Source organism: Acomys minous, assembly GCF_964271855.1.
Source record: "Acomys minous genome assembly, chromosome: 11".
In the NCBI taxonomy this organism is placed as follows: domain Eukaryota; kingdom Metazoa; phylum Chordata; class Mammalia; order Rodentia; family Muridae; genus Acomys; species Acomys minous.
In genome coordinates, this window is record NC_140492.1 from 37,550,746 (window position 1) to 37,575,657 (window position 24,912).

At 43.6% G+C, this 24,912-nt stretch overlaps 1 protein-coding gene across 2 annotated transcripts in view; it reads left to right on the plus strand.

Moving 5' to 3' along the window:
* The first annotated feature begins 264 nt into the window (after nucleotides 1-264).
* Nucleotides 265-24,912, plus strand: part of TMEM45A (transmembrane protein 45A) — a 69,259-nt gene continuing 44,611 nt past the window's right edge. The window contains exon 1 of one of the 2 annotated variants that reach the window (XM_084801266.1): nucleotides 265-593. The gene's annotated coding sequence lies outside the window, so the exon portion shown is untranslated. Of the gene's footprint in view, nucleotides 594-12,465; nucleotides 12,592-24,912 lie in introns of those variants that run through there. The other variant, XM_084801267.1, reaches the window with a different exon arrangement.

Below are 24,912 nucleotides of genomic sequence, written 5' to 3' on the forward strand. Positions count from 1 at the left end.
TACAAGGCCTGCCGTCAAAGAGGCGAGGGCAGGGGCAAGCTCCTAGTTCTAGCGACCCCTCTTCTGCCCCTCCTGAGACCCCGCTACCGCTGCCACGCAGTGCCACATCAGCGACTGCACAGCGCGCCCAGCTGGGTTCCTTTCTAGGATGCAAGTGGCCCAGTGGGCGGAGGCAGACTGAGCCCGCAGGAGTGGCGGGCTATTCCACCAATCGGCGACGAGGGAGGAGGCTTGGCGGCCAACCACAGCCCAAGCCAGTTCCCCGCTGAGAAACCAGTTGAAGCACATCTGGACAGCTGTGCTGAGAAAGTCTGTGGGCCCCCTCCAGGCCTGCCATCCACAAGGCACGTCCCCCACGTTGCCTCCTGCTAGCCACTTACTTCTTATTTATTTTTCCCAAGAAGCAATCAGCAACCCAAGCTTGAATCCCATCCCACCCCATGCGAGGCGCGGCCACAGCACGTTCAACACAGTTTAATTTTTATGGGGCTTTGCGATCAAAAGAACAGAAACAGCAACAAAAGCCCAGCCGCTGTCTGATCCTAACTGGCAAGGTGGGGAAAGTCAGGTCCTGAGTAACCAGACCAAGCTGGGTAAGTTCTGAAGCTCTGGGGTAACATCTTCGTCCTGCTGAGCTTTCTAGCCTGCTCCTTTGCCCATCTTGCCAGACCTCTGTTTGTTAAGGGGAGAAAACTATCCCCTGCTGGGAAAGACTGTAGGGACAGCGGGGCCTCTTTCTCTTCTATTTTGTGAACAATTTTTGGTTTGCTATTTAAAATTTATGAAGGGGTTGTGTTAGCATAAGATTTCTTGGGGACAAAATTTTGGCTGGTGTTTTGTTGTAACCCTTCATCCCAAAGTTAAATTCTTCCTCTTCCTCCTCTGGTTCCTGTAGAACACGGTGTATTTACAAACTGTAGCTTTCCTCCACTCCCCATTTTCATGGAAGACTGAGAAAACGTTCTGGTGTGTATTCAGAGTTAATACAACTTTTGACTAATTATTTAAAACTTGAGTCATATAAAGAACTTATTGGCTCTTTTACTTAAGTTTGAGTAATTAAATATGTGATAGACCATAGAGCCTGTGATGCTCTAATTACACATTAACCTGTAATTCTATAAAAAAATAACACCCACAGTGGTTATTATACATAGGTGCGTACTGATAGCTGTACTTTATATGTCAGGATTTAGAAATGAGGTGGTGGAAAATGCTGAGCTACAGGTGGCTCCATGCCCATTCCTTCGGAAACATCTATGACTTCCTCGGTCTGAGTAATGTTTTGAAGCTCAAAGTTAGGTTGCATGCTGTTTACTGTTGGGGAGAGACTTGACTCAAATAGATAGTTAATTTCTGTCTCTTAAAGTGGGTGGGGAATTTGGCACAAAAATTATTATTTTTAGAGCATGTTTCGGTCCACAAAGGTACAGCAATGAAAGTGGGTTTAGGGATGCAAGGTTAGAAGGACATTATTGCAAAGAGGCAATAAGAGTTCACTATTGCAAGTAAGACAATAAAGCTCACCAAGATCATTTCACAGCTTCGCAGGATGATCCTGGATAAAAACACTCATTCCCACCTGTTCCCCAATTTACTCCCAGTATGTAAATAAACGTACATACTGATGATGTCTGGAGGCCTGAGGCAAAGCACATCCATTGTTATGCCAGCCTGGCATATAGAATTTCTTTGCTATGTTTCCATTCTTTGTCGCCTTCTTTCCCAGCTTCTGTGCGTCGATGGCGTCAGTTGCATTCCTACCTCTCTAGAAACTAGGCTTTCTTCATCCAGTTCTGAACACTGGCCTGATGTGAGGTTTTTAAAAGAGAAAGCATCCCAAATGGACAGCAAAGAAGTGGTTGAGGACTTAGATATAGAAGGTTCTGGAGTGCAGATGACAGAGAAGACTGTCGGGATGTAGACTGGTTTCACGGAAAGGTTACCATTTCTGGGAAGGACTTTTGTCAGTTTGCTTTGGAGTGGTGATGCTAAGGGGTCATAGAGCAGAGACAGCATCGAGGAGCAAAAGGAAGCATGGCAGAGGTAGAATGTCTACAAAGTGGGGAGCTATTCTGGGAGCGTTAAAAAAAAAATCTATGAGAAGTGTGTGTGTGTGTGTGTGTGTGTGTGTGTGTGTGTGTGTGTGTGTGCGTGTGTGTGTGTTAAGCTTTCTGATGAGAGTGCAAGCACCATGAGAGGAGTTGGACTGTCAGCCGGTGAAGATGTGTGAAGTACATTGGTATGGGGGTGCTCAGCTGAACTGACCCCAGTGGCCACGTGGAGGCTATGTGAAACGAGTTATTTCTGGGGTCTCCACAGCTTGTCCAGCATGTTTTCCTCCTGCAGCTGGGGTGGGCTGGGCTGGATGGCTCAGTAGGACCTAGCAATGTGAACATCAGCAGGGATGTCTTCCAGCTCTGTTCTAGTGGTTCCGGAACCCTGGCACATCATTTTTCATTAACAAAGTCCTTTGGATGTCTTTGACAGGAGTGTGATTGATAGAGCCCTGTCCTGTTCTCATAATAGACCCAGTGTGTGCAGAATGGATCTTCAACAGGGCTGAAGAGATGGCTCAGAGGCTAAGAGCACTGGCTACTCTTCCAGAGGTCCTGAGTTCAATTTGCAGTAACCACATGGTGGCTCCTAACTTTCTATAATGAGATCTTGTGCCCTTTTCTGGAGTGCAGGAAGAATATCGTATACATAATAAATAAATAAATCTTAAAAAATTACCTATCCATGTGTTAATATTTAGAAGTTTAAAATGTACAATTACTGAGGTAATTGTAAAATATGACCTATGACATGCATTTAAGTGAAGGGTCATGTTAGAGCTCTTGTGTCTTCTGTCAGTGACATCATGGCAAAGATCTGGGTTCTGGCGTGGTTGCTGACCGCTTGCCTGACCTCAGGCAGGACTCTGAGCCATTATGACTCTATGATATCACCAGTGGAATGATACTGATGACATTTAGTTATTATTTTTGACCACTCAACATTTGGCAAGCGTTCTAGACACTCAGTTCATGGCACCCTCACAGAAAGAAATCTTCTGAGGGTTGCTACTTCACAGAGCCTCGATTTTATATTGAGGAGACAGAGGCACAGGTGGACTGAAATGCGTTCCCACAACTCATAGCAAACAAGCGGTAGGCACAGACTCAGTCTAACGCCAGAAGCTCATGCTCTAACTACTAGGATGCACAGTCTTAAGTATATGAGAAACTGGCTCTTCTTTCTCCTCTCCCTTTTCTCTCTTCCTCCCTCCCTGCTCTTTTCTCCTTTTTGCTCCTCACTTCCTCCTCCTTTCATATTTGCAAGGTTTTGCCATGTAGCTTCAGCTGGCTTTAAATGTGTGACCTTCTTGCCCTACCTTCTTGAGCCCTGGCATCCCAGGCTGCCCACCACACCAGGCCTCATCATTTGAGTGTGTGGTTGTGATAGTCAATCACTTGATGGAAAGAGGTTCACTGGATCCAGGGTTGCAGGCAAACATCTGTCTTCTTACCTTATTTGAATAGAACTCACCGTAGTATTTGAATTTTAAAAGCAGACAGTCAATAAATGTCAGTTGATGTCAGGTGAGTGACACCATTATCTGCATTGAAAAAGGACCAGGAGAGGACAAGTGTGGTGTGGAATATTTGGATGCAGACGCTCTATCCTGCTTTTTTATCCTTTAGAGTGCCTGGCTCTAGATCACCCTGCCCCCCAAAGCTTCACAAGAGCAATTTGCAAGTAGTGCAATAGTATATACACTATTCTATTTTTTTTTTTACCAGAAGCTCGATTTGTCAATTAGTGTGTAAGCTGGAGCCACGCCCTTTTCTCTCCCTCTCTTCCGCATCCAGCCTTGAGATGACTACGTGCTTTTCTCTAAATGCTGTTGCCATGATGTACTGCATCATCAACGGCACAAGTCAACGGAGCTAATCACTCATGGACTGAAACCAGCTGTCTCAGCTGGGCCTGCATAACAGGGCAGTAGCAGAAAGCTGAGTAGCCACCGAACACCTTCCTTTTCATAGCTGGATCCTACTCTTCCAGGTGTTCTCTTCTCAGCCTTCTGAGGCTCTTCTCAGCTTAGTTAAAGGGTATAAATGGGGCTTCACTCTACTATTTTGGATCAACAAAGACCTCAGCAATATATCACATGCACATCTCCACCTGACAGCTGAGGCACACGTGAGTATCATCTCATCAGAGGAGAGATGATGACCCTCAGATAAAGAACATGCTTTTTCCTAAGGTCACACTGGCATCAGGAGAAGCTTGCCTAATGGAGTTCATTTGCATGGCTTCCTCTCTCAAGCATTGGCCTGCGAACCACCTGTGTAAAGTCGCCCCTGACTTTAGAGAGCCTGCTATGGACTTTGACACTTAGTTGTCTTAGGAAAACCTTAGAAGACAATGTGTCCTATCTGCTAAGCCACCCTTCACCACTTTGGAGCAGCCTATTTCCCTGAGGTGCCTTAGAGGATCCTAATATGGAAAAAGGTACAAAGGCAAATAATGTGTCCTTGCTGTCCTGAGCAGAGATGACTGTCCTCTGTGGATTTTTTCTTCCTTAAGAGAAAAAATTTAAAGATGATGAGTTAGAACAAGGTGGCATTTTCCAAGGCAAAGAACAAAGTGATTTCATCTGCACCTTTCCCCACTGTACTGGAATTTACCATTCCACAGGTTCTAGAAAATGCCATGTTTCACATGATTCACTTTAATAAAAAGAAAATAGGCTCTTAGAAAAATAATGTCTATGAAAATTTATTTCCAGAAAAGAAATTTTGTTACTTGACTAGTAAGAAAATTTAAAGAGCTCTGATTTCAGTCTCTTTTCACTGGATACCATTGACGCCTCAAAAAGATTGCACAGTGCCTTGGACTATAGGCGAGCCTTGTGCTATTAACACAGCTTCCCTGTTGTGTTTCCAACTGGGGCTCATAACCCCTATAAGTGGGCTGGTGCTCTTTATTCTCAGCACTTAGAATTAGGCCAACAGGAAGTGTTGGAGGAACGTTCCACCCAAGGTCCTCCTGGATAAATAAATACATGAACAAAATTAAATCAGACCTCTTCTAGGATGTTTACAGAGGGCGCTTTTCATCCTGCAGCTTCCTTCCCATGAACAGGCACTTGTTCCAGCCCTGATGTAGTCTGTGCTCCTACTAACACCATGCTGCACGGTCGAGGTTTTCTGAGTGATCTATTTATTCCTTGGTAGTAGTAACCTGTCTCAGGAGTTTCTTTATCCATTCTTGAAGACCTGGGAGCATAATTAGTCCATTTCTGATTTGAACCAACAGTAAGTTGCCAACTGCTTCTTCCTTTTGTGTAATGACTGCCTACCTCTGCCCAGACTCTGTCACAAAATATATTTCCTGTAATGAGTATCATGTTTAATTTGATTTAAATTCAGTAGAAGCATCAGAATTCAAAGTTTATGATATGTAAGGTTTCACAATTTCAGGTAAATATCTGTTTTCTAAGAGATATATTAACACCCTCAATATCTCTGTAAAGTTGAAACACTAAACTAAAATAACATAATAATGAGATTATGGGCAGAGCATTTTCTAATCTGTAAATCCAAAATCTGAAACTTTTTCTTTTTCTGAGTCAGGATCTTCCTGTAAAGCCTAGGTTGGTCTCTAACTCATGATCTCGTCTGCCCTAGTCTCCTATATGCTGGGACTGTAGGCGGCACCACCGTGCCTGCCTCGGCATCAGTACATTTTAAAATGTTCAAACGATGGCCAACATTTTCAAATGCATTTTGGATTTCTGGTTTTCTGATTAAGAATGCTATAAAATCTATACAAGTATTACTGATTCTGACAACCCTAGAAAGTGAAAACACTTCTGTTCCCAGGCATTTAGATAAGGGACCCCAACTTGTAAGCACTCATCCATAATTCAGAAGATGTCTCTCACTACCTGTAGACCTTATATTTTAATTTTGAGTGAAAACAGACTAAAATGCCACCTGCCACTTTGATTTTGTAAGTGTGTGTGTGTGTGTGTGTGTGTGTGTGTGTGTGTGTGTGTGAATTCCTTTACTCCATCTGCCTTTTCTTTTTCTTGATGTTATTATCCCCAGATCTCGAGATCCCCAAAGACCACTCAGGAGCCACTTCCAATGCAAGTACATAGAGGATTGTTTATTCAAGCCCAGGCAGGCACTCCCTCCCTCACAGATGCAGAGGATTGGGAATGAGAGCCCCCAGCTTAGAAAATGTGTAGTTTTTAAAATAGGTTTTAGACAAAGAAATGGGTTTCACAGTTTTGATGACATTTGAATAGATAGATATGTCTGTCCCTTATTGGCTACTGCTATGTGCTATACCATTTGCAGTCAGTTTGACCAACAGAAAGTCTATTTAGACTCTGTGTGCTTTCCCACAGCAATCTGATTGGCTATTGCTAGGTGAGGGCCTAAGGAATGTAAGTTGATTGGAGTAATCTGGTTAGGGAGTTTTACTCAGACCTGGAGGTATATACAAGTTTTTCCCCTTAGAACATAAACCTTGGCTCTCAGCTTGACCTCATCCAAGGAATTTTTTCTGGGCAAGAGTTAGAGGTCTTTTGTGATACAATGGAGTCTGGTAGCTCTTTAACAGAATAGAGTTAGTTAGACTCCACATTCGCTAAAAATGGAGTTCCTTTTCAGAAATGGAGTTACACAGGCTTCACAATGTGTCCTTTTAATTTGAAAAGTTAACATCTTCAGAAGTTTCTCCCATTTGGTTTCTTTCTCTGTTTACAAACGAGGCATAATACTAATGATTATAAAGATATGTTGAAGGCAGATAAGAAGCCAAATAGAAAGAGAGATTTGGTAGTAAGTAGTAAACTTACTGATTCCTGTGTATGTTAGCACAATAGACCATGAAGATTTAAATATTAAGACCAGCAGTGGAGAGGAAAAAGGGTCATTGAAAATGACCACATCCAGCTGGGACTCAGAGAGGCAGAGGAAGGAGGATCTCTGTGAGTTTGAATCCAGCCTTAGGGAGCCCAGGACAGCCAAGGCTACACAAGAAAACCCTGCCCCCCTGGAAAAAAAAAACAATGCAAAGGAAAAAGAAATAAAATGACCACATCCAAGTCGGATTGGCTGAACCTTGGCGCTAAATCCCTGAGGAAGTCAAGGTGATGGGAAGGGAGATGTTGGGGAAGGATGAAGGGATTAGCAGCACGGGGGCATCTTACTTTTAAGCAGATACCATGGAAGTTAGATTCCCCCAGTTTCTTTACCCTGGTGCTGAATTCTGGCCTCAATTTTGGTATACTCAGCATATGAGGCAGACTGCCAAAAGCAGGGTGCCTGTTTTCCTCTTACTGCTTCCATGACTTCTTGGATGAACTGTTTCCACTGGGGAGCAGATGGCTGGCTCAATACTGCCTTCACCTGCAGCTCACGAGGGAGACTTCCTACAGACGTTACTCCTTCTTCTCCTCGTCAGGGATGTGGCGTTTCTGTTCCTGTTTCTGAGAGTTACTATGGGAAAAAAACAACAACAACAAAGTGACATCCAGTCCTGGCTTTGTCCCCACTGTTTGCTTCAGAACTGAATAGCTGTGTGACCATGCTTGCTGTGACTTGTCTACTTCACAGAAAGAGGCATGAACTACTACTGTGTTTATTAACCTTAGAAGGTGGAGGCTGCGTCCTGGCTTTGAAATTAATGTATCTTAAATGTAGAGAGAGCAAAGTGTCTAAGACCATCCAGTGGTAAATCAGAATTTAAAGCCAAGGTTTCCTCTCTCCAGTGTCTGAACTCTACAGTATGCCCTGTAGACTATTATTCTCATAAACTAGATACTCCTGTTAGCTGTCACTTTCCAGAGTGTGGTAACTTCAGGTCTCGGGTAGGCAACTAGAGACAGGTCTCCCTGGGCACACCTACTTCCTTATACTGATTGCTCAGATCTCTCTCAGTGTTCTTTGTGATCCCAGGACAGTAATACAACTGTCTATTTAGGCCTGGCCCATCCCTTTTGGCTAAAGACTCATCACTGTTTGCCTGAATCACTACTGTGGTTCTCAAAGCATCTGTAAAAGGCCATTTGGATTTTGTTCTTTAGATACTTGCAGCCTATTCCTGTTTTGTAAAACAAAACAAAACAAAACAACCCCCCCAAAACAACTGCTTAGATATTTTCTTCAATTTCAATGTACTGAAACACATTTAGTTTTTTATGCATTTCCTTTCAATTTCTGTATTCCACAAAGATGGCAACACATTTGCTGCAGACTAGTGTGGTCTACAGACCTATTTAAATGACATTCTCATTATTGGCATCCAGACAGACTGTGCAAATAGGTAAGTGGTGTAAATGAAAGTCACTCATGTTGTTGAGGCATTATGGGCATAGCTTTTGACACTTCTAGAAGGCACAATCTGAGAGCAAATTTCATGTTTCTCTGTCTCTTACTATCTTTCCATCCTCTCATCTGCCATGATACCTGAGCCTATGGTGCAGGAGTTACGCTGTATCCATTGGGACTGGGCTCCATGGTGCTGTATTTTGATTGGTTGTGGTTTTCTTCAATGGTCTCCTTCTCTTGCAAACAGAAGTTTCCTTGATGAGGGGTCGAGGGGATGAGGACAACACAATGTTTGTGGGAATAAGGATAAATATTTAGAAATGTAGTTTGGGATAATGTTGGTCTAATAAAGTGGCTGCTCTCCTTCAAGATCCATGCCTTCACTAGCCCTGGGTAGTTGGCTAGGTTTCCAGTATCACTTAGTGCATCATTTCCCTCTTGTTGAGCAGGTGTGAAGTCCAGTTAAAGAGTTGTTGGTTACCACCGAGGTGTGGGTACCAGCACTAGTACTGCATCCTTAGGGTTACTGCACCCTGGTGGTTGCTGCTGTGATTCATAAGCATCAGAGTGGGAAAAAGGGCTACTGCTTCTTTTCTACCTTTGAAAGCTTGCATGGTGCCTTCTAGTACCACAAAAGCTGGTCCTCAGGGAGGAGGCTTTCAGATTAGTTCCAGCTCAGGGGCCTCTGGTCCCTGTGTCCCTCTTCCATCCTTACCTTTGCTCACTAGGTGCTCCCAGTGCTAGTAAAGAGTGTTCAAGTTTTGGGGAAATGTGAGTTTTAGTAGAAGAACACACAAGATGATTGAGGATGTGATAGATACTTCAGTTTGTTCTTTGATCTATTACAGCAGTGGTTCTAACCTGTGGGTTGCGAACCCCACTGGGGCTCCCTATCAGATATCTTGCATATCAGATATTTACATTATGATTCCATATGATAAGCCAGGATTGAGGGCTGTTACGGTTTAACGTACCCCCTATGGATTCATAAGGTAGATACTCAACTCCCACGTTTGTATGCTAATGGCCGTGTGGAGGTGGGTCCTGTAGGAAGTAATTGTGATGGGATGAGGTCATCGGGGCAGGGTTTCTGTAATAGCACCAGTGGTTTGCTGTCTTTCTATGAGGCACTGTCCTCTGCTCTTGTGAGGGAGCAAGCTGTCTCTTCTATCCAGAGCAACTTCCTGTGCTGTGCTCCTGGACTTCCCTCCTTCTGGATGGACTTGTGAGAAATAAATTTATTTTCATTATATATTAGTTGGTCTTACTCATTTAGTGATAATAACATCAAAGGGAAATGAGGAAAAGCTTGGCACCCATAGAAGGCCAGGCGTGGTGTCCGTCCCAGGCATACTAGGAAGCCCCTAATCCATGGATCATGGGGTAGAGTATTTGGGAAGTCTTTGTGAGTAGTGGGGAATGGCTGATACCAGTCTCTCAGAGCTGCTGTGCACATGCCAACAAATCATAAAGGAGCTGCTTCCCCGAGAACCCCTACTGTTTCCAGTCACTTAGCCTTATCCAAGAGCTGAAAAATATTCATAAGAATAAAGATAAAATATCTATTCCTAGTTAAGGCAAAATCCACAATGGCTGGTACTTCCAAATAGCAAACCCCCAGCCACCCTGGAGGAATAATCCCACAATTGGTTAAGCCAAATAATTGACTTCAGTGTAACATTTTGAACACAAGAAGCCAGAGACTGCCAGACTATAGTCTATGTTGATATTTGCTTTGTCTCCCGTGGGGCAGTTTGTCTTCGATATCAGTATCTATTATTATGTAAACAAACATATTTCCTTGTATTTGATACCTTTCTAATGAATTGCAGCAAGCTAAACTCAGCTATTACCCAACTACATGACGTAGCACTAATCCTCTGAGGCAAATGAATAGGACACAAAAGTCTTAAAAGGGGCATAAGGGCCACACTGTAGTGGCACAGTCTACACTGTGGAGGCATGGTCTACACTTTGAAGGCACGGTCTGCACTGTGGAGGCACGGTCTACACTGTGGAGGCACGGTCTACACTGTGGAGGCATGGTCTACACTTTGAAGGCACGGTCTGCACTGTGGAGGCACGGTCTACACTTTGGAGGTATGGTCTACACTGTGGAGGCATGGTCTACACTGTGGAGGCATGGTCTCAGCAGGATGATGGACTATATAAGCTAAGGTCCAGAGACTTTGAATCCTGGCGTGGTACATGGGTAGAGTGAAGAGAACTCATATCCCATGAGTGTCATGGTGGAGACTGACCAGCCAGAGCTTTTTCATTATCTTATGCTAGGGTTTATACCAGTTCCTCTCAGGACAGGAGCTGGGCACTCCATAGCTGAGCACTGTGGGTTGAGCCTGGCTGTCTCTTCTCCCTTTCTTATTTTGACAGCTTTTGACTTGAGTCTCAGGTCTGTTTGTCTGATTCATTCCTCCCCAACCCCGAGGGTCAGCCTGACACTCTACCCTCTGCATATCTTTGCTAGACATTTCCTTGCTAGAACAAGATTTTGTTCAGATCGACATGGCCTGAGCTCAGGTATTCTTTTCCACTGTCTGTGCAGAAATGGGACTATTTCCCCTGTGATTTATTAGATTCCTGGTGGCTAGAAGATTCATTTGTGTTGAAGTCTCAACTCGTATATCGCCATGGGGTGTCAATATCATGTATTTAACTCTTGGGCAAATTCAGATGGAAGTAAAAGGGTCGGTCCTTGTGAAAATTAATTTCCCACCAATGGTCTTGGACCACTTGGGACACTTCCAGTGGCAACTGTTATGGATGGGGTGATGAGACAGGGCTGAAAGGACGTAGGGAGAATGGAAGTCACTATTACTACGACAATGATGTCAGGGTCAGAATGAGTCACTTGGTTCACTTACAGGATTTAACAGTTACGGTGACACCTACAACCCTAGCGTGCTGTATCCGGTGTGCATAGAGTTTCATTTTCTTCCAGTGATTATGCACTGGAGGTGCATATGATTATGCTCTAGCTTGTTTGTTTGTTTATTTGTTTTACCAAGAGAAAGGGACAGTGAGAGGAGATTAAGAAGCTTGCTGTTTCTGTGTCGTGAGCTCAGGGTTGTTGTCCGTATTTCCGGACATATTTAAGAAAGTGAAGCTGAAGACAGGTTAGGCCTTCTGCAGAGAAACACCGAGACTTGGTACAGTGTAAGTGATGCTAATTATGAAGTGTCGTTGGGCTTGCTGTTGGTTTATACCTATGTCTTGTGGTGGCGATGAACAAAATAGGGTGAGTAGAACTGTTGCCGATGATCAGCTGCGAGCTAACTGGTTCTCAAAAGACAGGAGGTACGGTGGGGGAAGAATTAGCCCCACTGTAGAAAACACAGTCAAGAGCAGTTTGCTTTACCACAGCCTCAGTTTCTCTCTCTGTTTGTTCCAGTTTTTCTTTCCTCCCTTCTTTCATTCTTCCTTTCTTTTTTTAAAATGTGCATATGAAGTTTTAATCATTTTCTTTTTTTATAGTACATTAAAGTCTAAGCATAATGAGAAAAAGACTAAGATAATATTTATTAGACTTGAGATTGAAATTCTGACAGAAAGTTGACAAGACAAACCCAATGAAGTCGAACTGTTCTTACAATGTGATGATTATTAATTATTATTTTTGGTCCTACTTAGATGTCATCCACCCAGCTGTGGGCTATTTCCTACTTAATGCAAAATAGGTGTTTTCAGTCTTCCTTCATTCCTTCCATTTTTTTTTGAAATACAAAATATAAGTAAAAGACCAATAAGGTTAAAAAAAAAAATCCCAAAGAAAGTATAATAAAAAAACCAAAACCAAAACCCAAAAACAACCTTCCAAAAATACCAATGAATTTGTTTTATGCCGGCCATCTACTGCTGAGCACAGGACCTGCCCAAGTATTGTTTGTGTGTCTACTGGTACTCCATTGAAATGTTGGAATATGGCCTAGTGCTTTGTGTTTGTTAATTTCTTGCCCCACAAGATTCTTACTGCGGACTGTCACACATCTGTTTAACCTTGCCTCCCTGTTTCACTAATAAAGAAAGCTGATAGCTGGGCAGGGCTGGAGAAAGGTAGGCGTGGAGAAGGTTCTTGGGTTCGGGGAGAGAAGGAGCAGATGGAGATCAGAGGAGGAGAAGGAAGAGGATGGCCATGGGATAGAAAGGAGCCGCACGGGCCAAGGGGCGGAACTCTGAACTTCCACATGGAAACTAATGGCCCAGATGAACAACATTTGCAAGTATTTTGGGATTATGGACGGTAGGTAGCCCAAGTAGAAAGTATCAGAAGCAGATGACACGGGATGGAGGCTAGGAGATAACAGAAGGTAGCTTAGGAGGAAGCATCTGATGTGCCCCAGGTGATAAGGCTATTCTAAAATATATCAGGAGTCCGTGTCTTTATTGATTGTGAAAGCGGGTTAAGTAATATGCCATAGTAGTTATAAGCCTGACACTAAACATTTATTAGACCATACCACTAAATTAACAGTAACACTGGAGAAAACTAATGTTTCCTTTGTGAGCTGTTGTCCATTGGAGGTAACTTCTGAATTACGAGTGGGGGTTCATGTCACTTCCCCTTTCAGCACTGGGTGTCCTGTGCAGGTTTTGTGCATGCTGCCAGTCTCTGTGGGTTCATTTTTCTGTTAGTCTTGTTTCTGGAATGCATTGTTTTCTTGCTGTCTTCCATCCTTACTGACTCTTACAGTCTTTCTTAACCACCACACCCCCAGCCTTATTCTCAGAACCCCACAAGTTTCTCTTTTCTATGTTCTCATACCATCTCCCAAACCTGGAACTGTCTGTCAGCGACTTCCTGTGGGTCCTGTTCACACAGAAATCACACAAAATTCTGAAGAGCCTCTGATTGATGGCCTTCTTCACTTGTGTGATTGTGTATTGGGCTTACAGGAGAATTTGCATGCCAATCTGGAGAGCCTTCCTTAGTTTTCCTGGAATTAAGAGGATTTCCACCTCCCCCCAATATCTTAAGTGATAGAGATTTTGGAAAGTTGGCAAACAGAAAGAGTCAATTAAGGGGGTAGTTTGATTTCGAGGTGCCCTAAATTCCAGACATGGAATTTAGGATTGTGAAGGGTACTCCCTCATACTCCCTGTGAACATGGGAGTGTTAGCTCTTAAGCTGACTGTTTAGAACTGTTTCAGTGCCTTACCAAATTCCAGCAGTATTAAGTCACGACTTACGGATACACTTGGCTATGCAATATAATTCATAAGGAATATGACGAGGCCTGGAAAGGCAGGTTTGCAGGAAATATCACTGGCTAAAAGGATATTTTGCCTTCCCTGTCTCGCATAATTTCAGTTAATTTGCATGCTTTACTTAGCAAATCCTGTTTGCAAACATCTCCTTACATTCACACGCTGCGATTCTTCCTCACTGTGGGTGAGGTGAGAAGAGCTTAGAGCAATGGGGCAGAGGTAGTTTTTGTTGTTTGTCTGATTTTTTAAATTTTTTGGGTTTTTTTTTTGTGATCATAGGGAGTGCTGCCCACTCCTTTGTCTTCATTGGATTAATCTCCCTTATTTAATATGTTTCCTCTTCTAGAATAAATTGCATGCCCACTTAGACTGTCTAATGGAGTTATTCAGTTGTTGGCAATATGCATTAATTATATCCAGGTCCACATAGATCCTCTGACTTCTACACACACACACACACACACACACACACACACACACACACACACACACGCACGCACCCAAATTAACAGTTATTTTCTACGTATTTTTTATGATAAGACCTTTTTCCATGTATAGATGTGTTCCGCATGCACACCACTGATCTCATCTTATTGGTAGATCCAAATGCTAAAATCAGCATCACTGACTATGAGTATCCTTGGTTTCCTTAATCTTCATACATGTATCCCAGGTGGAGGGTGCAGTCTGAGATGCTCAACCCCCTTCCTTGGGTTGAAACGAGTATGAGGTGGTTGGCTTGGTAGGTTGGCCCAGGTAAGAGAAGCAAACCCTTCCTTGCAACATTCTCATGGGAACCTCATATTTTTGTGCTGACATGCTCGGCACCTAAGTGGCTGGCTCATCAGTGTCACAGAAATGGCTCACCGGAAGGCAAATCTGGTGAGAGTAGAAAGAAATGAGAGAAGTTCTTATTTAGTTCCTGGGAATGGACCTGTGAACTGACTCGCTCTCACTTTCTGATTGAAAAACACTGTGTCCTCTGGCAAACTGGGAGCTTCACAAATGGCTTTAACAACTAGATTTATGCATGTGATGACATTAATTGCCGAGTGCTGTGGGCCACGTTTCCATCGTTGACAATAAGGAAAATGTCTATGCGGAGACTGTGAGTGGGAGAAAGGGAAGAGAACTGGGACTGGGGTTGTTGCAAGGCTGATGCTAGTAAGGTAGACTTGTCCTGGGGTGGGCGGGGCTGAGTCCCATCTTCTAAGCTGTAGCTACTGTGAACCATATCTTCAGCATTCACAACCCTTGGGGACTTGAGTGAAAGTAAAAGTGTAGTAATTTTAAACTTTTTTTATTAGTTGCTTTTGGTATCCACAGAGAGGGGTGTGTGTGTGTGTGTGTGTGTGTGTGTGTGTGTGTGTGTGTGTGTGTGTGTGATAGAATATATGAATGTGTGTGTGTCTAAGTGTATATGGGGTGAGTATGTGTGTGTGTATGTCCACGTGTGAGTGTGCCCATGTGAGTGTGTGAGTGTGTGGATGTGTGTGACTGTAAGCTGAGAAACATTAGCCTATCTTTTATTTTTTTTTTAAATTCCAGAAACTTCCCAGCATTAATTTGAAAACAAGGCCTGGACTTTAGCTGTTTCATTGTTACTCTTGTGTCAATTTGAGGTGCCTGGTGTACTGAAACCAAGCCAGATATTTGTCTTAGAAGGTAGATGTGGACTGTGACAGTCAACATTTGGCTTTCTATATCTCCAATAACTTTTCATTTGGTAATGTACAAAATAAGAATTTTGACTCATATAAACATAGTCTGGACACAGACTTTCTCATGCATTGAGGCCTTGTGCAAGTAAGTTAACTTCTGAGCTTCAGTTCCTTTACTTGTAAAATGGTGTGATATCAGCTTCTCAGGGTGGGAGGCATCTCGTGAGGCACCATAAGCAAAGAGCCTGTTGACAAGGACAAAGGCAATGCTGAGTCCAGGTGGGAGATTGTCTTAGTTACTGTTCTGTTGCTTTGAAGAGATATCACAGTCAGGGCAACTTATAAACGGCAGCATTTCGTTGGGAGGTGTGCTTACAGTTTGAGAGGGTGAGTCCATGATCAATATGGTGGGAAGAAAGGCAGCAGGCAGACAGGCATGGTGCTGGGGCTAGAGCTGAGAGCTTACATCTGATCCACAAGCATGCAGCAGAGTGAGAGAGAGAGAGAGAGAGAGAGAGAGAGAGAGAGAGAGAGAGAGAGAGAGAGAGAGAGAGAGGTACGCCTCCTTCAGTAAGGCTAGCACACCTTCTAGTCCTTCAGCAAACTGTTCCAACAACTAGGGGTCTAGTATTTAAATATTTGAGCCTATGGGGGCCATTAACAATTCAAAGCTTCCCAGAGCCTGTTGTAATGATGGAGGCCCGCACAAGAGTGGTTGCAGGTGGTGAGAACTGGCCAGATCCAGGCATATTGGGAGGTCCAGTGATTTTTCAGTGGAGGGGATGTGGGAGGTGAGAACCAATGCAGAGTCAAGGATGACTAAAGGCTCTCTTGCAAGCAAGTCCTCCCAAGTCAGGTATGATAGGAGGTATGTTCTAGACAGTTCTCAGTTTAAGTGGCACGCTAAGACACTTGGGTAGAGAAACCAGGTGGGATAGAAGCTTAACGTTCAGGGAGACGTATGGCCTGAACTTAGGCATGTGGGTGAAGAAGGCACATAATGCAGTGCTTCAGGCTGTGAAGCAGGATTGCGCACGTGCGTGCACACACACACACACACACACACACACACACACACACACAGATACACACACACACACACACACACACACACACACACTGAGGTAGTGCTCTGCTCTACTAAGTTCTGCTAGTGGCTCAAGTGAGATGAAGCTAGGATGTTCCATTGACTATGGAAACGTGGGGCTCTGCTGACCTGCTGAGAGAGCTAACATGATGGAGGAATGGCAAATGATAGCGCAGTGAGGTAGACGGGCAGGCTGAAGGCAGAGGCCATCAAATGGTTGACAAGACTCCCTCTGCCCACAAGCCAGAAGATCTTAACCCTTCAGAGTCCCATTCTTCTCCTTCACTTTTCTTTTATTTTGCTAACTCTGTTTCTCCTTGTCAGCCCTTTGGAATAAGCTGAGGTGGCATTCCTTTCTAGATAGTTTGTCTCCAGCCTCTGTTGAGCTCAGGGTCTGCAACTTCTTCCTTCTCTGTCCAGTGGCAGAAAGATGGCTATAACTGTATTTTTCAGACCATAAGATACACCTGACCATAAGATGCACCTAGGTTTTAGAGCAGTAAAACAAGAAAACCAGCAATTAGACCATTATAAGGTGCACCCTAATTTCTGCCCCGCTCCTTGTTGGGGAATAGTCAAAGTCTGTCTCTGACTGAGGTAGAATGTCTTATGGGTGGATTTTAGGTGATTCCCCCAGCCTGTCTTTGGCAAGGTTTATTTTCCTCTCAGTTTTGGCATCTTCTTGGCTGGATCTGTGACAGCGTAAGCCGGCTTGAGCATTTTTATACGTGCCCTACTGCTATCATGTTGTGCCAGCTGCTATCATGTTGTGCCAGCTGGGCGTAGTTTCTTGCTGCCCACACAGGCTATAGGAAGAGAAGGGATGCCAGTCAGAGTAGCTCATACAGGTGGCCTGGCTCTCGGTTGGGTCATCAGATATGACTTGCCACCCCCAGTTCGTAACTGCGAAGCATCTTTATGACCAGCTCATATAGACAGGAGAGGTATTGGTTTTTAATGCTGTGCTTTGTCCGGGGTTGAGTTAGGAGTTTTGTCATAGCTCTTGCCTAAGCCTTTTCTGAGGCAGCTCTTGTTCTCCAGTGATCTTCTGGCGTCACACCTATGATTAAGATAAAGAGTAACAGTAGTGAAAAGTGGACTTTGGTGCTTGTGAACCCAACCTCCCTGAGGATATCAACCTCTCACCCACCCCTCACTAGCTCCCATTCTCACCGCCACTTGCTGTAACTTCTTCTTCTTTTGGAGGCCACTCCTTATGGGCCTGTTGTAACTGGAAAGGGAGGTGGGAGTGTGCTGGGAAATGTACGCTTAGTCCCTCAAGTTGCTTACTTTCCAGAACTTCAGTTTCCTTGATTACTTTGGTGCAATCCTGTGCATCTTGTTATTTTTAATTGTGTGAGGCTATATTGCCTCACTTTCCATATGAATTCCAGAAGTCAGGTTGGTTTTGCCCTGCACTGACATTTCGGAGCTGTTGTTAATCTTGCCAGGATGTTAGGCTAGCCCCCGCCTGATGTCATAGCTGCTGTATTCCATCAACTTGCCTCTTTAAAAATGAAATCCTTTTATGTATTTGCTCTGATTATTAACATATTGATTACAAACACAAACGGCTTCAGCAATATTATATACATGCATACACTATGCACTCCTCATATCCGTCTTCTTTCTGGCTCCTTCTCTGTCTTTCTCTTTCCTTTAAATCTATCTCATCTTTTCTGTTTCTGACTTATTTCACTTAATGTGGTGCTCTCCTCTACATCCATTTTCCTGAAAATTCCTGGATTTCTTCCTCATGCGTACTGCACCTATAATATTCTTATACATCTACTGAAAAGCCCCATAGGCAGATTCTGTATCATATCTGCTCTGATTAATGCACAGTAGGCATGGGCATGAAGGTTTCTCTTTTATATGCCAGCCTGATTTCCTTTGGTGCGTGTATGCAGCTGTGGTACAGCTAGATGATATGGTAGTGTCAGCACAGATTTACACACTCAACAATAGTATATGAGGGTTCTCTTTTCATGCCCTCACAAGGCTTTGTTTTTTTTTTTTATTTGTTGGTTGATTGATTTTTAAAATTTCATACTGGAATATATTTTATATTGGATATATTCTCTCCATACCCCCTCCATTCCCTTCTCATTAGTGTTTCTTGTTGATGACAGTTGGCATGAGATGCCATCTCATTATAGTTTCACTTTTCACTTCCCTGATGCCAAAAGATTTTTAGCAGTTGTCCAATATGTTTTTTGGGCATTTGTAGATTTTTTTTGATAAGTGTCCATTCAATCACTTGCTCATTTTTAATTGCATTGTTTCTTGTTAACTTCTTGGAGTAAACTATATGTGCTGGGTATTCATGCTCTTTCTGATAAAGCTGGGAACGTGTCCTCCCATTCTGCAGGCTGCTCCTTTGCTCCGGTGATCACTCCCTCGATCGTGCAGAGGCCTCAAAGTGGGAATCACATTGGTCAGGCCTTCCTTCCTTTGCGTTTGGAATTCCTGAAGGGAAACCATTGCTTTTGCCAGCTGTGAAGTGGTTTTCTTATGTTTTCTCCTAGTACTTTCTGCACTTCAAGTCTGACTTGTAGTTTTCTGTCTGCTTGGAGTTGATTTGCTGAGACTGCTGAGACTGTCTGTTCCTTGACACTCATTTTTGTCAACTTCATCAAAAATTGGTTAGCTGAGTATGTACCAATTTATTTGTTCTGGGTCCTTTATTCCATTCCATCCCTTTATGTTTGCCAGAATGTTCTTTTTTCCTCCTCCTCCTCCTCCTCCTCCTCCTCCTCCTCCTCCTCCTCCTCCTCCTTCTTCTTCTTCTTCTTCTTCTTCTTCTTGTGTTTTTCATGATGGCCTTCTTAATAAGGAAATGACAACACAGCTTGGCGTATTGACTTGTTATATAATGGTGACTTTATTTCCAGCTATAGTGGTAGTCCTCTGTAATGGTGGACACTGGAATGTAGGGTACAGCATCACTGTGGTTTTGTAGGTAGTGGTTAGTAGGCCTTAGCATGATGCCTTCCCTTTAAGAGTTGAAATGACTCACTTTCCTGTAGGACTTACAAGAGCTGGAACACCCTAGGAATTGATGCAGCTGTGGTCTAGATGGCAGAATACGTGGGGTAAGCCCTCTGTGGTCCCTTACACAATGGGAGTAGTAGCCTATCAAGTGATGAGGATTTCCATAGGTGGTGTTAATGCTGGTTAAAGTGATAAAGGACTTGACGCTCTTAATCTTAAGATCTGCGCTCTTTGTGGGAAGATGTATGAGCTGAAGTCAGAGCTTTCCCAGTGTGACAATCGCATACAGCCTCATCAGCGAAGCACATCTGATAAGGCTTGTGATTGACAAGCGTAGAGGACTCACACAGGTGCAGCACCAACCACAATTGTGCAAGTCTTTTCTCAGCTGAAGTGGGTGTGTCTTTCCAGGAGTGAGACCTTGCTGTGCCTTCTTAAGAAAAGATCAGTTGTTGGGAGCTTTCACCCCCTCTTCTTTAGGTTGAAATATATTTAAGGGTTTGAGTAAGAAGTTAAAAGCTGAATATATAGTTCATCTTAACCACAGTGGGAATGAAGCTCAGTTGTCAAGGTGTGTGCCCAATGTGGGCAAGACACTGAATTTGAACTCCAGTGCAGCATAAAATAAAAAATCAACAGCAAACTGAAAGAAGATAAATAGAAAAATAGATAGATAGATAGATAGATAGATAGATAGATAGATAGATAGATATGGAAAAAATCATCTTGGCTGAGATGCTGGGACCAGTGAAGAGTGGGAAGGTCAGATTGTTACCCATGCTGATCTCAGCTTCTCTTCAGGTCCTCTTAGGATGAGTGCTTTGGGTACTGGCTGAGGACTTGCCCCTATGTACACACTATGTACACTCTATGTACACACTATGTACACACTATGAACACTCATTTGCACATACATGCACCCTGCATTCTTTTTGTCAAAGTATCCACCAAGTGTCAAGCAGGAGTGGTTTGCAGCTGAAGCAAACTTGAAATTCCTCTTAACTAAATTTCAGGGTAGAAGGAGTTAGCATAGAACGTGGGCTATGCCGGCTCTAGACTGTGGAGTAGTGTGTGTGTGTGTGTGTGTGTGTGTGTGTGTGTGTGTGTGTGTGTACGTATGTCCTTATTTATTCTGTTTTATGGCATGGAAACATGCCATCGCTAGCCACCAGCACACTCTGAAGGCAGTTTAGGGCAACAGAACCACAAAGCTCTATGTTGGCAAGGTGGGGAGCAGTGACTGTTTGAGGCTACTGCCTTACCTCCCAGGGGAGGATTCTACCTGAAGTAGTCATGCCCGAGGGCTGAGGGCAAGTTCTGTGACTTGCCAGTTCTAGAGGGCAGTATCACTCACTCTCTTTCTCCCCCAGAATTACAACACACACTCCTATGTTACAAAACTCTAAGGGTAGAGCCACTGTCTAGAGATAAGACTTTGTTGAGCCACTTCCTCGTCAGGTGGTAATACCCGTGAGACCCTAAAACGAGGCTACGCTGCTCTGTCTTCCCACAACCCAAGCGGGATCAGCTCAAACTTTAGGACCCTTTGAAAACAGGTCTAGGCTTCAGCACCCTAGGAGTTCACCAGAAAATACGGTAGACTCCTTTAAAGTTAGCCTGCTCTGTAGACCACAGGTCGTCTTATCTATAGTGGCAGCAAGTCTGCAAGATGGGTGCCTGTTTGTTATAGAGCTGACTAATAGTTTTCTTTCCCACCGGGAGTCTCTTCAACCCTCAGCCCTACCAAGTGAGACTCCATCTGCCCAGCGATCATGGTGTTGAATGGTAGATGCTGGGACACACTGTTTTTTGCTCTAAGATGTTATTCCGAGACAGGATTTCAGCGGGCTCTGTCTGAAATTTAATCCCAGCCCTCTCCCATGCCTATACACCCACATAGGCAGATTCGCTCTCGTTTTAGTTCTATGCCATAGAAGAACAGGCTAGTGCTTGGTGCCTCTCTCATATACCATCTTGTTCCACCCTAGGTGCAGATCCGTTTTAAAAATCCCAACTCCCTGGTGCTGCCCATTATAGTCTCAACTCGGTGCTTCCAGATTGCAAATCTGATTTACTTGTTTATCTTATGAACATATATGCCTGAATATGTGTACTACGTGTGGCAGGTGTTCGAAGAGGCCAGGAGAATCTGTCAGATAGCTTGGAGCTGAAGTTAAAAGTGGTTATAAGATGCCATGTGGGTACTGGGAACTGAGCCTGGGTCCTCTGCAAGATTAGCAAGTGTTCTTAACCACTGAGCTGCCTCTCCAGCCCACTTCCAACTCTCTGTCTGATAGAGTACATGAGCATGGTGTTATTTATGAAAGGGAGTGAGTTCATTTTTTAGTGTAATATTCATTTAGGTCTGTTTACTAGACCCTTGGCTCTCTCTTACCCTTGTCTGGTTGTTGCTGGGGCTTAGGAATGGAGATTTAGACTTCCTACGGCTACAGCTCTCCCCACTAGAAGAAAATAAACATTCTGAGGCAAAGGTGGGTAGTTATAACAGCGAGCTTAAGGCATAACTGTGAATTCTACTCATAAACATCCTTCATGCTAACCGCAGAGAGTGGACATTTTTATCTAGGATGTTGGGAGTAGTGAAGAAGTAAGTTCTGTTTATTATATCTAATACTTGAAGATGCCCAACAGCACCTGTCCTCTGGTGGAAAGGAGGAACAGAGGAGCAACACTGTGCCCTCTGTTTTCTCTAGGCCAGCACGCCAGCTCTCAGGTCTCTGACCACACTGTAATCAGCACTGCTTCCTCCTACCTTACCACATTATGATCATATTTCATATGACTTCCACATATTCCTGGGCTCTCAGCTTCGCTACTTTCTCAGGAACTTAGGATATGTTTCTTATGGGATGCTCTAACGTGTTGTGGGGTATTCTGCTGACACTCTCTGTTCACAGTACTATGACTCACATCTGAATGACTGTTCTATGCAGGATGCAGATATTGCTGTCTTCTTTTAGCCCTTTGGGCACTGTGGTACAATGGAGTGATTCTTACCTTTCAATGGAGGTATGGATAGACTCACAGTTTACGCATTCTTTAATTTACTTAGTAGCCAATCCCACTCAAGAAGTGTCGGATCCCAAGGATTCAAAGATAATGGGGACAGCTTTTCCATTCTAGAAGTTTATAGTCCAGTTAAAGAGAACCTACAAAGAAATGGTGGTGCCTTGAGAATACAGAAGAGGGAGACTCTCATCTCTGAGGGAGGATCAGAGAAGGTTCTGCAATGACATGACTCTTGAACAGAAGAAGAGTCTGCACCTTCTCTCTTCCCCTTGTCCCTCCTTTTCCTCCTTCTTTTCTCCCTATTCCTTTGCCTTCTGGAGCAAAGCTGTATAGCGTGTGTGTTACTTGGGTGAGAAGGGTTGCTAACTAGATTCAGGAAGGGATGTTAGAGCATGGGTTGTCTAGGAAGCTACAAGTGGAACACTTGACTTGTTCTTACTAAGTTGAGAGCAGAAAATGGGATAAGGGCTACTCAAGAAGTAGAGGACACTTGTAGATTATAGTGATCACACTGTAGTTCTTGAAGGAGAGGATTCATCTGTGACATTCAAACCAATGTGAGACCTGGGATGCGTCACCTGGGTGTCGGGTGTAGCTTTGCAGTTGTTCCGAGTAGCCTTGTGAATGGATGGCTGCTAGGGATGCAGGTGATGTGGAAGAGAACATTGCATTTCAAATTCTGCTTCTTTCACTCCAAAGACTCACGATCTTGTACAAGTAACGTGACATCTTCAAGCAAGCGTCTTTATAGATAACGGTAGGTCTAATAACACCTCGCTGAGGTTAATGTGAGACTGTGAATAAAAGGAAGGAAGCTAACAGTAGCTATTCAGTGGATGCTTCTGCTTCCTTTCCATACCATTTTCTCCATACTTTTTCTCTATCCCATTCTTTTTATTTGTCATATAGATTTGGTGTCCTACATTGTTCAGTAGCCATTAGCCACATATAGCTACTGAGAGTGTGAACTGTGAGAAGTCTTAATTGAAGTTGGGTGTGAAACTCACTCTGCCGTGTTTACAAGCCTCTATTTCCAGGGCATTCCTCCCCTAGGTCAGGTGACACAGATTTTTTTGAGTTTTTGGAGGCCTTCCTAAAGAAAGCCAGATTTAGCTGGATCCTGAGGTGGCCTTCAGTTGCTCTCTGGTGAACCCTTCTTTCTTCCTACACTGATTTAAAAAAAGACCAAGTCTTACTTTTAAATTGATTTCCACTTTGTGATTGTATTTTTTTTTACAGAATTGTGGAAATGGACTATATAGGTAAAAATGAGATACCAACTGCCTTATTAGCAATTATTTTCTGCTGGCCACATGTTCACATGATACACTAACATATACATTACTGCATGTAAGTCATGTGTGAGCTGGAGTACTGTGGCACACATGTATAGAGGTAGTGGTCAGAGGACAGATTTTGGGAGTCTACACTCTCCTTTCACCATGTCAGTTCCTAGGGTTGCAGTCAGGTGACCAGGCTCGGCTGTACCCTTACTTGCTGAGCCATCTGGGTTATGAGAATTTCAGTTTGCGTCTTGCTTCTGCTGGGCACTGTGGTTCTGGTTGTTGGAAATTGTGCTGCAAGAAGTAATAAAACTGACATAGCTGAACTTAGAAGTCTTGCAGAAGAAGACAAACCAACCAACCAACCAATTAAAAAGCCCACAATAATAGGAGTTAAAGAAAAAAAAACACCCTAAAATTCCATATCATAATATGTACTGTGGAGATAAGTCTCTGTGGACATTAAAGAGAATGATGTAATTTAGATCATCTTGAAAAGAAAGCCGACCAGGGAGACTCATTAGTGCTGAGCCTTGAGAGAGCATCTTCCCTTAGGGAGTATCCAGGAAAGTACAGACACCCTGCCAGATACTACCTACTGACTCACCCAACATCTGCTTGCCATCTTCAGCAGTGGGAGAACGCACGGATGCTAACGTGTCCACGCAGGCTCCCTGATTTCTTGGAACTTGTGCTCTGGTAAGAAGAAAGGCAGAATGTAAGGACACTGTGGCCAGTGTGTGGGACTTGGACCCGCCCCTTTCTCCTTCCTTCTCATGCAGAGCTACCACAGAGCGTGGCTTTAATGGTGCACATTCCTTGGACCAGTGTGTTCTCAGCATGCATATTGGCCTCTTTATTTCTTCTTACCACCCTGGGCTGACTCGGACTCCTCATCTCAGAAACAAACGCCTGCAATAAACACTTAATTGGTTTCTTCACCTGAAGCCTCTTAGTCACGTTCATATATTCTGGGCGTGGCTGTCATTTCAGTCTTGTTGAAATACCATCGAAACACATACTTTCTTTTTTCACATCTTCTAGAACCTTCCCGGCAGAGGATCAGTCTGCTGGGAAGTCCTGTACATATTTCACTTCCCTGTTTGCCCTTCTCTTCTCAAAGTCAGAGATGAATGGCCTGCAGACATTCTCCTTAGCTCACTTTCAGCAGACAGTAAAGCTTAACTTCTAGACATTAATGTGAATTAAGTCGCATCTGGAAGGAATATCTAGATTTCTGTTACATTGCTATGAGTTATTACAGACTGAGACAGCTGTTTTATGTTTGTGCTGCTGGTCAT